The sequence below is a fragment of the Schistocerca americana genome, chromosome 4 (assembly GCF_021461395.2).
Source record: "Schistocerca americana isolate TAMUIC-IGC-003095 chromosome 4, iqSchAmer2.1, whole genome shotgun sequence".
Classification (NCBI taxonomy): domain Eukaryota; kingdom Metazoa; phylum Arthropoda; class Insecta; order Orthoptera; family Acrididae; genus Schistocerca; species Schistocerca americana.
In genome coordinates this window covers 474,528,346-474,541,752 of record NC_060122.1, presented here as the reverse complement: position 1 = coordinate 474,541,752, position 13,407 = coordinate 474,528,346, and positions in this window count along the sequence as shown.

Here is a 13,407-nt window from a genome sequence, read left to right as displayed (position 1 = left end):
GGATGGCAGAGAATGGAAAACATGCAGCAAATAAACGAAGACATTGCTTACAAGTCCCACTCCGAGGTGAAGATGTTAGCACGGGAAGACATGACGGGTTTGTCAAACACAGTCAGAAGAGTAATGACTTCGAAAAGAAAGTCAAAAACAAAAATAAATAACTGAATAGCATAATTTTCTCAGAGAAGTCTACTGCGTTTTGTAACCACGAAATATTTTTCGTTTAGATGATATAACCGGATGTGGCTCGGTGGTTCATCGGTTAGGTGCAAGGCCTTCAAGTCCAAACGTCTAGCGTTCGATCTGAAATCGATCATGGTATTTTTTCTGCCACTTGTCGCGTCTTTCGCCTCCATAAATTATCGATTAATGTAAAAAATTCTAAGCTGACCATGGTACAGAGTCCACGTTGTACTGGATAAGATAGTTATAATATTGAAAATGGTAAATAGGAAATTCGACGTGGCTAGTGAAGCACTGCGTTACTCAACTAGCCTTCAAAATGAGGAGATCTTTACTTTTTTATGTCAAAATAAGTATCAAATCTGCAGCATATTTTTTTAGAAAGTGCGGAAGAAAAACAGTTTTTTTCCCTAACGATATTCCTTTTACTCTAAATTTAGTCACGATCATCAAAGCTTTCCATATTTACTTTGCTCTTAGAAAACAAAAGCTATGTTTATTGTAGTTAACAAAAAATCAATTTTATACGTAATTCAGAATTATGAATCGGACGTTTTATTGCCACACGTTCAAAAGGCAGTCCCAGACTTTTTTATAAATTAAGTTGCTCGCTTCTGCACTTCTAATCCCTCTGAAGCACACATAAAACAAATAATGCCTGAAGCATATTGTGTTGTGTTGTATAAATATCAGCCAAAAATAGAATGCAGCCAGCTGGACGAAATATTTCTACATCTCGCGCTTCATGTCTACCGGGAGCGAGTTGAAGTCTCACCTTGAAATGGTACGAAAACTCCAGCTCGAGAAATTACTACCCGTGACCGGCGCTAATCTACGAATGTATATCGCAAGTAATGTCGTCGGAGCGTGTCAGTAGCCTCTTTATATAGATGAAGGTGGGATAGCATCGAAAACGTAAGGTTTTTACAAAAGTAATTTTCCTCCCTGGAGTGGTTTTGGATCATTCTTCAGGCTAAACAAAACTACGAGACGCTGTTTAATGGCATTATAAAATTTAATACAAAATAAATAATTGCTAGTCTTTTTTTTGTTTTACTTTTATCGTTCTTCACATTTTGGTCGTTTAAATTTTCAGAGGACAGTTCCTCTGAATAAGAATTTTGCTGTATTCGGTGTGAATTATTCAAAGGATTTTCAATTACGTTTCTATTATTACTGTAAACATTTAGCCAGCCGTTGCGGCCGAGCGGTTCTAGGCGCTTCGTCCAAAACCGCGCTGCTGCCACGGTCGCAGGCTCAACTCCTGCCTCGGGCATGGATGTGTGTGATGTTCTTAGGTTAGTTAGATTTAGGTAGTTCTAAGCCTAGGGGACTAATGACCTCAGATGTTAAGTCCCATAGTTCTTAGAGCCATTTGAACCATTTTTAAACATTTAAACAGTAGATTTTTTCATATGATTTGGAATTGTTCTGGTGACGGTGTTAATAAACTATGTATTCTGATAAGAAACTAATATTCCCACAAAACTTCTTCTCGCCTACGCTGCTGCGAAAACTGCGGTACCACTTTGCTGCACAACGTAAAGCAGACATAGATAATTGTGTCATATCTAGTTGTTCCCTATTGTTTTCTCTATTAATCACAAGGTTATGTTGGAATGACATTTGTTAACGATTATTCTCAATAACCTAAAAAAATTATATTTGTAGCTAGTTGTCCCGATGTCTTATAATTTGACGTTATCAGCTAATATACACTGTATATGTACTTACAAAGGTTTGTAATCATCAGATGTACCAGTTACGTAATAGAAAACGAAATGTGCATGTGGCTAGGACCGCCGCCTGGTGCAAGTCTTTTTATTTGACGCCGCTGCTGCGACTTGGACCTCGATGAGATTGAAATGATAATGAAGACAACACAACACTCGTTCCACGAGTGTAGAAAGTCTCCGACCCAGCCGGGAATCGAACCACGGTCCGGCGCATAAGAACGTACCCTTGCATAGTATTCGAGTATTTTGCTGCGACAAACATCGACAGGTTGTAGGGCGTGTCTTGAGGAACAAACAGAGAATAGGAAACGTCATTCAAAGACTCTAAATGCGTCGACGTTATAGGGAACGCCCTCGGCAGCAAACGTGACTTTGTGCACTGACGGACCATAGGCGGAACGTTTTTCAAAGTTGTTTTTCATTCGGTCATCATGACTGATTGCTACGATCCACAGTGGAGAAAATGGAGCAAGCTGCTGCGTACAAGTGATGCTCTGTCGCCTTGGTGAATGGCGGTTTCGGACACGGTTTTCCATCTGCAGTTTTCTTTCTCTTGCATCCCGAAAAGCATGGGACATTTTAGAGAATTCCAGGAGGGTTGCAGATTGATAGAATCCCATTCCTGAAACCGAGGCAACACAGCATCGCATTCATAGGAGACAAAGCCTCTCTGCGTAGCAGGTAGCTCCATCTTCTCCACTGGCGATTGTGGCAGTTGGTAGCGATCGCTGAATGACAAACAACGTTTCCAGATGTTCCGCCTGCGGTCCGTCAGCGTACAGTGTCACGTTTGCTGCTAATGGGTGACCTAGTGGCAGGAGCTAGCACCTGTAACATCGACGGTCTGTAACATCGTTGGTGACGTTATCCTCGATTTGTTCCTCAAGACATCCTCTGCAAGCCATCTAAGTCTGTCGCAACACTTCTGGGACACCCTGTATATATATGACGCAGCTTGTGTAGTTTTACCGGTAAGTTGAATGCGTTACCCTTGTATACATACAGTCAACTATGAGGAAAGTTCAGGTGGACTGGATGTGAGCAGACGAGAAAAATCTGCGTTAGAGGAGTATGGAGTACGAAAAAGAGTGAGGGAACGAAAAAGAAAATAAAAACTCCGCGTTCTCAGCACTGTCAAAAAGACGTGCACTGGAGCTTCAACGAAAGATGGAGATGAAAATTATATATATATATATATATATATATATATATATATATATATATATATTGTTTTGTAGACGCTGTTTTCCGCGCACAGTGTCTAAGGACCAGTAAGAATCAGGAACTACCCTAGCCGACGAAATTCGTCGGATGCTGAGGGAAGCAGAGGCTGTTGCACTCTCGGTTCAAAAGGAAATGCACAAATGACGACGCGCGAAGGTTAGTAGAGATTCGAAACCTCTAAGAGGGTCTAAGGTCCTTGCTGACCAGTCTGGAGTAGCAGATTCAAGAAATCGTTCACACAGGAGAATCGTACAAACATACCGCCATTTGACCAAATGACGGACTCCCTTCTGGACGACACAGTAAAAAGCATACCTGGCATAGAGAAACAACTGAAAGATTTGAAAGCAAAAAAATCACCAGACCTGTATGGAATCCTCTTTTGGTTTTACAAAGAATACTCCCAGGCATTGGCTCCTTACCAAGCCTGCATTTATCGTGAATTTCTCGCCCAGCACCAAGTTCCAAGCGACTAGAAAAAAGTACACTCCTGGAAATTGAAATAAGAACACCGTGAATTCATTGTCCCAGGAAGGGGAAACTTTATTGACACATTCCTGGGGTCAGATACATCACATGATCACACTGACAGAACCACAGGCACATAGACACAGGCAACAGAGCATGCACAATGTCGGCACTAGTACAGTGTATATCCACCTTTCGCAGCAATGCAGGCTGCTATTCTCCCATGGAGACGATCGTAGAGATGCTGGATGTAGTCCTGTGGAACGGCTTGCCATGCCATTTCCACCTGGCGCTTCAGTTGGACCAGCGTTCGTGCTGGACGTGCAGACCGCGTGAGACGACGCTTCATCCAGTCCCAAACATGCTCAATGGGGGACAGATCCGGAGATCTTGCTGGCCAGGGTAGTTGACTTACACCTTCTAGAGCACGTTGGGTGGCACGGGATACATGCGGACGTGCATTGTCCTGTTGGAACAACAAGTTGCCTTGCCGGTCTAGGAATGGTAGAACGATGGGTTCGATGACGGTTTGGATGTACCGTGCACTATTCAGTGTCCCCTCGACGATCACCAGTGGTGTACGGCCAGTGTAGGAGATCGGTCCCCACACCATGATGCCGGGTGTTGGCCCTGTGTGCCTCGGTCGTATGCAGTCCTGATTGTGGCGCTCACCTGCACGGCGCCAAACACGCATACGACCATCATTGGCACCAAGGCAGAAGCGACTCTCATCGCTGAAGACGACACGTCTCCATTCGTCCCTCCATTCACGCCTGTCGCGACACCACTGAAGGCGGGCTGCACGATGTTGGGGCGTGAGAGGAAGACGGCCTAACGGTGTGCGGAACCGTAGCTCAGCTTCATGGAGACGGTTGCGAATGGTCCTCGCCTATACCCCAGGAGCAACAGTGTCCCTAATTTGCTGGGAAGTGGCGGTGCGGTCCCCTACGGCACTGCGTAGGATCCTACGGTCTTGGCGTGCATCCGTGCGTCGCTGCGGTCCGGTCCCAGGTCGACGGGCACGTGCACCTTCCGCCGACCACTGGCGACAACATCGATGTACTGTGGAGACCTCACGCCCCACGTGTTGAGCAATTCGGCGGTACGTCCACCCGGCCTCCCGCATGCCCACTATACGCCCTCGCTCAAAGTCCGTCAACTGCACATACGGTTCACGTCCACGCTGTCGCGGCATGCTACCAGTGTTAAAGACTGCGATGGAGCTCCGTATGCCACGGCAAACTGGCTGACACTGACGGCGGCGGTGCACAAATGCTGCGCAGCTAGCGCCATTCGACGGCCAACACCGTGGTTCCTAGTGTGTCCGCTGTGCCGTGCGTGTGATCATTGCTTGTACAGCCCTCTCGCAGTGTCCGGAGCAAGTATGGTGGGTCTGACACACCGGTGTCAATGTGTTCTTTTTTCCATTTCCAGGAGTGTATAAGTGACTCTAGTATATAAGAAGGGTAAAAGAACGAACCCGCAAAATTACAGACCGATATCTCTAATTTCGATTTGTTGCAGAATCCTTGCACGTATTGTCAGTTCGAATATAATAAGCTTTCTTGGGACTGAGAAACTTATGTCCACGAATCAGCACGGTTTTAGAAAGCATCACTCGTGGTAAACTCAGCTTGCCCTTTTCTCACATGATATGCTGCGAACAATGGATGAAGTGCAACAGCCAGATTCCATATTTCTAGATTTCCGGAAATCATTTGACACGGTGCCCTATTGCAGGCTCTTAACGAAGATACAACCATATGGAATAAGTCCACGCATATGTGAAAGGCTCGAAGACTTCTTAAATAACGGAACCTCAACAGTGAGTGTTCATCGGAGACAAGGGTATCGCCAGGAGTGCCCCAGGGAACTGTGATAGGACCACTGTTGTTCTCTTTATACCTAAGAGATTTGGCGGACAGGGTGGGGAGCATTTTGCGGTTGTTTGCCAGTGAAGCAGTGGTGCACGGTAAGGTTTCGAAGTTGAGTGACTGTAGAAAGATACGACTTAGACAAAATTTCCAGTTGGTGTGATGAATGGAATCTAGACCTAAATGTGGGAAAACGTAAGTTAATGCGGATGAGTAGGAAGATCAAACCTGTAATGTTGTGGTACAGTATTAGTAGTGCCCTGCTTCAGTCAAGTCGTTTAAATATCTGGGCGTAACGTTGCAAAAGCGATATGGGGTGAAACAAGCATGTGACAACTGTGGCAGGGAAGGCGAATGGTAGATTTCGGTTTATTGGGAGAATTTTAGGAAAGAGTGGTTCACCTGTAAAGGAGTACGCATATAGGACCCTAGTACGAACTATTCTTGAGTACTGTTCGAGTGTTTGGGACCCAGACCAGGCCGGATTGTAAGAAGACATCGAAGCAATTCAGAGGCGTGCTGCTAGATTTGCTACAGGTAGGTTCGAACAACTCGTAAGTGTTATGAATATGTTTCGGGAACTCAAATAGGAATCTCTGGAGGGAAGGCGACTTTCTTTCCGAGAAAGACTACTGAGAAAATTTAGAGAACCGGCATTTGAAGTTGACTGCCAAACGATTCTGCTGCCGCCAACATGCATTGCGTGTAAGGACCACGAAGATAAGCTACGAGAAATTAAATCTCATACGGAGGCACATAGATAGTCATCTTTCTCTCGCTCTGTTTGCGAGTGGAACAGGAAAGAAAATGACTAGTAGAGGCACAGGGTGCCCTCCGCCACGCACCGTACGGTGGCTTCTGGTGTATCTATGTAGATGTAGATGCAGATGTAGAAGAACTGCGGATTTCCCTTTAGCACCCGATGCCGTAATAGCCTCCATTTTTCGTGTGAAACCTGCAATCTTCTCGTAGCGCGGCTAAACACCCAGTCCTTCCCCCGTTCGAATTACAGAGCGCTTTTTTGCTTTCTTTAAGGAACATGTGAATATGCCCTAACGTACAACACAGTCACGTCTCCCTCAATCCTTCCTCATCCGCGTTAATCGTCTCTAGCGACCTCGTTTGGTCACAGTGTATCACGTGCATCCTGCGGATTACAAACACCCACGCGGCCAGCAAAATGTCTGACGTTATCGCACCCACGGACTGCGCAGTGTTATTCCGCTCGCCCACATAAGATGAGAGTTCTCTGAAACCGAAATTATCTCTAACTAAGCAACTCATCATTTTATGTCTTGCTTTTCAGAGGCAGTATGTCAAAATGACATTTATCATTGTTTCGTACTGTCGGTATCTCTACATCGTTAATTTTTCCAAGATTTGTTGCGTTCAGTCGAAGATAACGTTAAGGAAAAGAATCAAGTCAAGACATCGGGATAACATAGGTAAGGTACACACGGCCACCGATAACATTAGTTTCACTAGACTTTTCCGTCAGTACTTGAACACTTTTTACTGCTTGTTTTTACAGTAACGTGTACCGTTTCCAGTATCCCTAAATACAAAGTGTGACATTGGACGGCCTGTGTTTGGTTTCAGAACATGTTCTTAAGGAAAAGATAAGTTATGAAGGAATAGAGGGCCTAACCTACACTGACGGAAAAAACTAGTACACCTGGAAAGAAAATGTCTAATTAGATCCGATGACGTCATATTTCACCAGCGGGATACAAGATGGTGGCTTCAACGGCGCCCGTCAACAGATAGTGTAGTACCATAGTTCCCAGGTCGCCACCTGTGTCTACCCTCTAACAGACAATCCTCACATTTAGAAGGCTCAGTGTGGTGCAATTAGCCAACCGTGCTACGGAGACGCAGTCGTGCTATCTACATCCAATTGACCGGAACTCCTGCAGCAACCCAACCACCACCGACATCATCAAATCTACCACAAGCAGTACCGAAAAAATTAAGGATTCCATCAATTACCATTCAGTACGAAGGCCAGAACTTAACATGTAATGCAGCTCTAAAGAAACACATGGAGGGACCCATTAAAGCAATCTACAAAGGAAAAATCATTAAATATCACTTTGAATCACTTAAAGATCAAAGAACTGCCTTGGATTTCTTCCGTCGCCATAGCATCAACAAATTCACACATCGACCACAAAGTAACAGACACTTAAATGTTGTAATCAAGGGACTCCCTGAAACAGTGGAGACAGGAGTAGAACATGACAGGTTTCTAAACTTCAACCCGCACAACGTTCATCAATACAAAAAGAGAGACAATGATACAAAGCAGTTACGCCCTCTAGCAACCCTACCACAACAACGGTCAAAAATTAATTATGATTGTAGTGTTGCTCACGCTGCTAAATATTGCATTTTCGAGCAACAACAAAGTTATATTATGTGGCAGCCGTCATTAGAGTACAGTTAACAAAGTCATTTCATGAAATAATGGATAAACTAGGCACTCATCTTTTCGTGTTTCACACGCTGGAGGTGGAACAGCCATTTTCCTCCGTTCCCACATCCGCCACAATCCTGAATATACACCACAAGTGACATCATTAGAAGCTACGATAGTTACCATAGAAACATCACAAGGCAAGGTCACCCTGGTGGCTGCGTATCTCAGTCCCAGGGCAGTATGCTATGAAAACGATCTACTACAGATATTTGACAGTCATAATCGCGTCTTACTCGGCGGAGATCTAAACGCTAAAAACACTTCATGGAACCCTCGCAGAAACAACGCACGAGGAAACATACTGCACAACCTACAAGGACGATTACACGCTGCCATAACCGCTCCAGAAGAAGTTACCTACATCCCCTTCAACCATCGCCATCCTTGATATATTCATTACCAAAAACCTGGATCCTTACCTCCACCTCCGAACAGTATTGGAGCTTACTTCTGACCATCTTCCTGTAACTGGACATATTGGAAATGCCATAGAACCGCCTCAACCACGCCACAAAACTACAGTAAAGTGGGACCAGTACCAAAGATGGCTGAACAACAACATCCGACCCACACTAGATCTAAACTCACATCAAAAAATAGAAGAAGCAATATGAACACTCACCGATAAAATAGAAACAGCTTACAGAAAAGCGTCCACAAAGGTCATATTACGACAATCAAACTTCCACATTCTACCACCTCTTATTCAAGATCTAAAATACTTAAAGAATACACCGGTGGCTACACACACGTAACACGCAAGACAGAAGAGAAGTAAATAGACTTAAAAAAGAAATTCACCGTCGCGTACAAGAGTGGAGAGCGGAAGTATGGGAAGAATGAATGAGCGCACTCCAACTCCGAAATAGGGACGACTGGAAACTAATTAGAAACCCCAGAGGCAATAGAGCAAACAAACCGGCCCTACTACAGAGCAACAACCTTCGTATTTGACGCTTTACGTCAGGTGGAACTGTTTGCGACAACCTATCAACAGCAGAATACAATCGCACCACAAGAACTCCCACAGCAAGACGAAATTGAATTTGAACAGCATGTCATGGCCATAGTCTGAAGCATACAACAACCGGAGCCCACCACACCCGCAGAAGTAAAAACAATTATAAACAGACTCGGCACAAATTCTGCTCCTGGATCAGACCTGATAACTAACCTCCAACTTCAAAACCTACGAAGAAAAACTGTTGTCCTGCTCACAAGAATCATCAACGCCTGCCTGTTAAACCACTACTTCCCTGAAGCCTGGAAAGTCTCAAAAATCGTTCCTGTTCCCAAACCTGGAAAAGATTTTCAAAAGCCAGAAAATTATAGATCCATCAGCTTGCTCCGAACTATGCCAAAAATCCTTGAACGAGTCCTTCTCTCAAGAATCCAACAACCACTCCTAGACAGCGATATAATCAGAAGAGAACAGTTTGCATTCCAGGAAACACTCTCCACAGAATTACAAATATTAAGAATAACAGAGTACATCGCCAATAATATTAACTTCTCACGATGCACAGCCACAGTTTTCCTCGATGCAGAAAAGGCCTATGACAAAGTTTGGAAAGAAAACCTCATTACAAAACTCAGAGAAGATTGAGACATACCTGACAGTTATATCAAAATCATTGACAGCTACCTACAGGGCAGAAGATGTTCCGTTCATACAAATGGCAAACGATAAGAAATAAAAGTTTTACAAGAAGGCCTTCCACAGGGTTCGGTCCTCTCTCCGACACTTTTTGCAATTTACTTTAATGACATTCCTACTACCGAAAACTCCATTATTGCTCAATTTGCTGATTACACCGCACTCCTGGCCACGCACTGACGACTTACTACAACAATAGCCAAACTACAGAAACAAGTCAACAACACAGAGAAATGGACAAAACTAAACAGTCAAGATAAACCCAGAAAAAACAACCGCTATCATGTTCACCCGCCGTCGCTCACAACTCCATGACCACTTTGAACTATACTGTAAACAACTTCAATGGACTACAACAGTGAAATATTTAGGAGTAACCATTGACAGCAAGATGTTGTTCAAGCATCACATCGAGGACAAAAAACTGCGAATCTCAAGAACCATCCACACAATTTATCCATTACTTGCCAGCAAAGCGATGCACCACAGAACCAAACTCCACGTATACAAAGCAATAGTCCAACCTATGATGCTCTATGGCTGCTCGTCTTGGGTTATCACTAGCAAATCAAATAGAAGACCCTTCCAAGTATTACAAAACAGATGTTTGAAACTCATCCTCAACGCTCCATGGTGGACCAGCACAGATCAAATTCACGCAGAACTTGCCATGTCGACAGTTGATATGCAGCTTATCCAGGCTACAAGAAAAATCTCAGGCTCACACCTACACGCAAACAACTTCAAGATCTGGCAACTATTTAACCAGTATAATGGCATAAAATAAGAGTACCGATGTCTATTCTAAATTACAATTAACAAATTACGAAATACGTCAAATATCAAATCAGTGTACCAGGAAGAAAAACTCCTTAGGAATACCAAGTGTGTAGGCCTAAAGGACCAACAATTAGTGCCCAAAGGCTCCCAAAAGACAAAAATGGTGCCCCATTTTATGAAAAAATCGTGTCCCCAGTAAGAAACATTACCCCCTACACTTGAGGGGCTAACCTCCTCCGGAGGGAGAGACCTGACCATCGCACAAAAAACAAAAAAAAATCCAACTCAGCGAGTTTGAAAAGGGTCAATTTGAGGCCGTACGAGTGACAGGATGGTCTTCTCAGAGAACTGCACACAAGTTGGACATGTTGCGTCAGTTGTATAACGATGCTGGTATCAGTGGTCACGTGAACATTCTCACACCCTTAGACGATGTTCTGGACGTCCACGTAGCCCACACATTGCCCATGAGTTTCAACGTGCTCTGCAAGGCGTGCAGCAACTTGCCTGGCCAGCACGATCTCCGGGACTTGTCTCGAATCTAGCATCTGTGAGATATGATAGGAGGAAAAGTGACACATCAACCGACAGCTGTTACAGAACTACGTGAAGCGTTGCATAACGTATCCCAGTACAGTGTCATCCACTGACTGGATGACGGAGTCAGCGCCTGAATTGCTGTACATGCAGCCTACACCACGTACTAATATGGGTGTTTCACTATGGGTCGATACCTGGTACATCACAACTTGTGCTATTGATCTGTAACTGTAATTTTTGTACTCCATATGCACTGATGCAACAATAAATCTTGAGTGAATTATAAATCTGTAAAAGAGTGTACTGTTTTTGTTTTGGGCAGTTTGTATTGACTGAGCACTAAAAGTACAGAAGACCAACTGTTTCATAATGTTTAAGTAAGAAGCTAAATTGTTTCTTCTGATTCAAGTGTGGCGGTTTTTGTGTATCATCAACATGGACAAGTGCAATGAATATGGATGATACGATACTCTATGGTACTCTGCTGTTTGAATTCACTCTGTTTTTTTTTTTTTTAGAAATTGCATTGATTTGATTTTGTAAATGATACTGACAATATTATACACATGTATAATGCATTATTCAAACTACAACTTCTCCCGGATAATTATTCTGTTCAAATTGCACAAGAATTCCACCTGACGTAGTGTAATAATATTGACTGCAAGTTGTGCTCACATCACTAAAATTACAGATCGTATATCAGAGCTTTTATAATTTTTTTGTCTTCGATGGATTTAATTATTTTTAGCAAATTGATCATGAAAAGGAACCACAGAATACTACCCACACACAACACTGACGTATGCTACCAAAAAATATTTTTCTCCGTGATTCGTCCGTAGTGTAATTTTGGCCTCATACATCAGCAATGAAATCTTGTTGAACAATAAATACCATCAGCACTGTTCTTAGAAAATGCAGTCTGATTCGATTAATTTTTTTTCTTTTATAAATAGAGTTCAGTACCACCGGTGCACATTTATTTCTTACACATCGAAATATTGTTTGCAGTTTCAAGAAATTTAAATTTGCCACTGTAATAAAAGTTAAGATGGCGGACAACAAAAGACAGAGGATTTCTTTTTTAATTAAGATTTTCCATTTCCCAATAAATAGTTAATCATTTAAATTGATGCCACCAATAAAAAAATTATTAAATTGTTTTGAAAATTAGTTTAACACAAACCCATGCTATTTTCAACTAGAAGTACAGACGAAGTTGCCATATAATCGCAACTAACAATGGCTGCGATTCTTGCAGCTATGATAAAACAATTAATACAAAATTATAATTAAAAGAGGAAGTGAATTTTCAATAATGAATCATAAATAGTTTTAACGGATTTGGCTCTATTTGTTTTTACCAGCAAATGAACATAAAAGTACAATAATTTTACATTAAATGTTTTTCATTTTACAGACCTCAAATCGATTCGCGTCTTGCATCGGCGATGTACATCAGAAGAAGACGACAAAAGGGTACAAAACAAAAGAAATGAATGACATAGATTAACAAAGAATGTGAGACAAATTTTGTCTCTGTTTTACATAATTATCATCTTTTTAAGAAATAATTACATAATTGTACGAATATTATCCACACGTTCATATTCCACTCGTAATAAAAACATATAACTATGGGTCGATACCTGGTACCTCATCACCACTTGTGCTATTGGTCTGTAACTGTAATCATTTTTTGTGCTCCATATGCACTGATGCAACAATAAATCTTGAGTGAATTGTAAACCTGTAAAAGAGTGTACTATTTTTTTCGGGCAGTTTGTATTGACTGAGCACTAAAACTACAGAAGACCAACTGTTTCATAATGTTCAAGCAAGACGCTAAATTTTTTCTCTTGATTCAGCTGTTAAAGTTCAATTTGCGCCTTCACAATGGGTGTTTTAAAACCCCCTGTTAACACGCAGTAATTCACAGTTTAAGTATCTATTTACTAGTTTGCGTTCTTTGTAATTATGGCTGTGAAGTGTATTCGCTAGAAACGTTGCGTTTTGGCGCACAGACAACGCGCACTGCCAAAATCGCGCACCTCGAGACGTACTTATCACGGGTCTGTGGCGTTCTTATATCTCTGTCACCTGAAGTATCACCCTTTTCGTGTTAAATTTTCTCTGCGCAGGTGAACTATAACATTCAAAGACTTATTACGACTGAGGGAGAGGAGAGATAGAGAGAGAGAGAGAGAGAGATTATCTATGCCTCGTGATGTAAAAATTCTGTGGATATAAAGTGGAACAGTATGTACACTAGAAACTTACTTTTGATTTCGCAATTCCGGAGAATAATCCAATGGTAGGATCGCAGAGGAACTGTAATTAGCTGCATTGTTGGAAGCTGCCATTTTGAAAACTTAATATAATTCGACTACTTATGATAACATTTCATCTTCTAAGAAAGGATTATGTATCTTGAAATGTAGCTACGAAAATCATTTATGAAAA